General features: G+C 41.3%; 1 pseudogene; it reads left to right on the top strand.

The window, feature by feature from the left end:
- Positions 1 to 541: 541 nt before the first annotated feature.
- On the top strand, positions 542 to 1,205 carry LOC136382024 (nucleophosmin pseudogene; annotated as a pseudogene).
- Positions 1,206 to 3,537: the final 2,332 nt, after the last annotated feature.

Raw genomic sequence — 3,537 nt, 5'->3', positions numbered from 1 at the left:
GGATATTAACCCCTTATCAACGTATTGGCAAATATAGTCTCCCATTGTGTAGTTTGTCTTTTTATTCTGTTCTTATTGTCTTTAGCTGTGCAGAAGCTTTTTAGTTTGATATAGTCCCATTTGTTTATCCTGTCTTTTATTTCACTTGCCCGTGGAGATAAATTGGCAAATATATTGCTGCGAGAGATTTTTTTTTTTTTTTTTTTTTTTTTTTTACAGAGACAGACAGAGAGTCAGAGAGAGGGATAGATAGGGACAGCCAGACAGGAACGGAGAGAGATGAGAAGCATCAATCATCAGTTTTTTGTTGCAACACTTTAGTTGTTCATTGATTGCTTTCTCATATGTGCCTTGACCGCGGGCCTTCAGCAGACCAAGTAACCCCTTACTCGAGCCAGCGACCTTGGGTCCAAGCTGGTGAGCTTTTGCTCAAACCAGACGAGCCCGCGCTCAAGCTGGTGACCTCAGAGTCTCGAACCTGGGTCTTCGGCATCCCAGTCTGACGCTCTATCCACTGTGCCACCGCCTGGTCAGGCCCTTGGTGGCTTTGAAATGACACCACCTGTGGTCTTACAGTTGAAGAGTGGTCCAGGGCCTGTGCATATTAGTGGACAGCACTTAGAAGCTGTGGAGGAAGATGCAGAGTCAGAAGATGAAGACGAGGAGGACGTGAAACTCCTAAGCATATCTGGGAAGCGACCTGCCTCTGGAAGCGGCAGCAAGGTCCCACAGAAAAAAGTAAAACTTGCTGCTGAGGATGAGGATGATGATGACGATGAGGATGGTGATGATGATGAAGATGATGAGGAGGATGATTCTGAGGATGAGGAAGCTGAAGAAAAAGCTCCAGTAAAGAAATCTGTATGAGATACTCCAGCCAACAATGCACAAAAATCAGACCAGAATGGAAAAGACTCAAAACCAACACCAAGATCAAAAGGTCAGGAATCCTTCAAAAAAAAAAAAATAAAAACAGGAAAGAACTCCTAAAACACCGAAAGGACCTAGTTCTGTAGAAGACACTAAAGCAAAAATGCAAGCAAGTATAGAAAAAGCATTGAATAATCCTGGTCACCACTGGTAAATTAAGGCCAAAGATGTGGAAAGAAGAAAAGGAGAGACAAATATAGTCCATACTGAGTATCATCAGCAACCCAGACTGAAGTCTTCTATTTCATCTCAGTCCCCTTTCCTGACTTCCCACGCACCCAGGCCCCTTCCAGGCTAGAAGGAACCTCACCCTTAATCTCCTAAAGCACTCTCTTTTGATTTCTGTGATTCGGTGCACTTTTTTTTCCACTTGTTCATTTGCCTCACCTCTTTAATCATGTTTTCTACACCTTTGGATCTTCCTAGCTGCTCAATAAACACTTGAATGAATCAAATAAAAATTTTTAAAAAATTGTGAGATCCTAACCAAAGCAATAAGAACGGAAAACAAAGTAAGACTTCCACGTAGTTGAAAGACACGAGGTATCTTTTATTTGTTGATGACATCTTGGACTCTCTAGAAATCTTAAGAAACTTGATTAAAATTCCAGGGAATTTGGTAGGAGAGCTCAGTTCTAATTATAAAACGGAAAATCAATAGCTCTTAACTATCAGTGATAAATGTAAAAATGAAAATTAATAAACCTACTCACACCTTTAAAAACCTGTATAATACATAGGAATAAATTTAGCAACAACATAGTAAGAAATAAAAAAGACAAGTATAAACTATTAAAAGATATAAAATAAGACTTCTCTCTGTAAAGTAGACATACCATCCTGGCGGGAAAGGGTTAAAATCACAAAAAGATAAATTTGATAAAAAATTAATATAATGAAAAAACACAACCTGTTTTATTTGTTTGTTTGCTTTTCTCCTCAGGTAAAGTAAGGAGAAATGTATTTTCTATAGTGGCTGCACTAGATTAGTTTTCTTGCTTTTTCTGTTTCATTTCTACGTAGTTTCTATTGCTTTGCCTTGAAGTTCACTAACGTTTCCTCATACAAGGTATTATATACCATTCATGTCACTCAGTGTAGTCTTCACTGCGGACATGATAGTTTTTACCTCTAGAAGTTCAATTTGGTTCTTTTAAAATATTGTCTCTATCTTTACTTAGCATGCTCAAACTTTTTTCCCCGCTTCTTGAACATATGGAATACAATGATAATAACTGTTTATTATTTTTATCTACTAAATCTATCATCTGTGTCATTTGGAGTTGATTTTGATGGGGTTTTTTTTTCCTTCTTATTATTTTGCTTCTTCTTTGTTTGGATACCGTAAATTTGACAGGTTTTTTTCTTATGCGGTTTGTTGTTTTTATCACTATAAATAGAGTTGAGCTTTATTCTGGGCTGTAGTTAACTCTTTTTCTTTTTGCTTTTAAGCTTTCAGAAGTGAACCTGGTGCGGCATTTCGTTTAGGGCTACTTCAGTCCGCTGCTGACCACAGACAAGACTGTTTCAAGGACTCTTCCTAGCCCCCCCCCCCCCCCCGAGTTCCACTGTAGTTAGTGGGAACCGGAACTCGCTGCAGTCAGTGTGAACAATGGGTATCAATCCCTCCCAGCTGGTAGTTCTCAGCTGGGGGCACTTTTGCCCCACAAAGGACAGTTGGCAGTATCTAGAGACATTTTTGGTTTTCACAGCTCTGGGTGAGGGTATGATGTTTGTTATTGATGTCTAGTTGGTAGAAACCAAGATGCTGTTGAACATCCTACCGTGCAGCCCCCCAAATAAAGAATCATCCCAGAGATCCACAGTGCTGGGGCTGAGAAACCATGCCTCATCCTATGGGGTGGTTTTCCCCTGGGTTTGGGGGGTTTCCTCACAGGCATGTGCTAATCTGCACTCAGGTCTAAGGGGACTGTATCTCCGGGACTCTGTCCTGAACAGCAGCCATCGTCACCTCCCCTGGCCTCACGACTGTGCCTGCAACTTACAGAGACCTCTGGGCTTTGCCTGGAGCCCCGACCCCACCTTGAGTGCAGTCTGGTCACTCTCCAGGCAGTATGTGAGAGCAATCGTAGGGGTCTCCTCATTGTTTCTCTAAGCAGGCGTCCCCAAACTACGGCCCTGCCCGCGGGCCACATGCGGCCCCCTGAGGCCATTTATCCGGCCCGCCGCACTTCCGGAAGGGGCACCTCTTTCATTGGTGGTCAGTGAGAGGAGCATAGTTCCCATTGAAATACTGGTCAGTTTGTTGATTTAAATTTACTTGTTCTTTATTTTAACTATTGTATTTGTTCCCGTTTTGGTTTTTTACTTTAAAATAAGATATGTGCAGTGTGCATAGGAATTTGTTCATAGTTTTTTTATAGTCCAGCCCTCCAACGGTCTGAGGGACAGTGAACTGGCCCCCTGTGTAAAAAGTTTGGGGACCCCTGCAATGAATTGCTATTCTACCTGCCTGATGGTCAATGTCTTGGAAGCTATTTTTCTTATATTTTGTCTGGTCTTTCATTATAAACATAAATTTTTTATATCACATCCCTGTTACTCCGTGTTGTTTTGGAGAAATCCTGCTTTTGATATTTTTGAAAG

This window comes from Saccopteryx leptura, chromosome 10 (assembly GCF_036850995.1).
Source record: "Saccopteryx leptura isolate mSacLep1 chromosome 10, mSacLep1_pri_phased_curated, whole genome shotgun sequence".
Lineage (NCBI taxonomy): Eukaryota > Metazoa > Chordata > Mammalia > Chiroptera > Emballonuridae > Saccopteryx > Saccopteryx leptura.
Note: the sequence above shows the minus strand (reverse complement) of the source record. Positions and strands in the feature narration are given on the sequence as shown.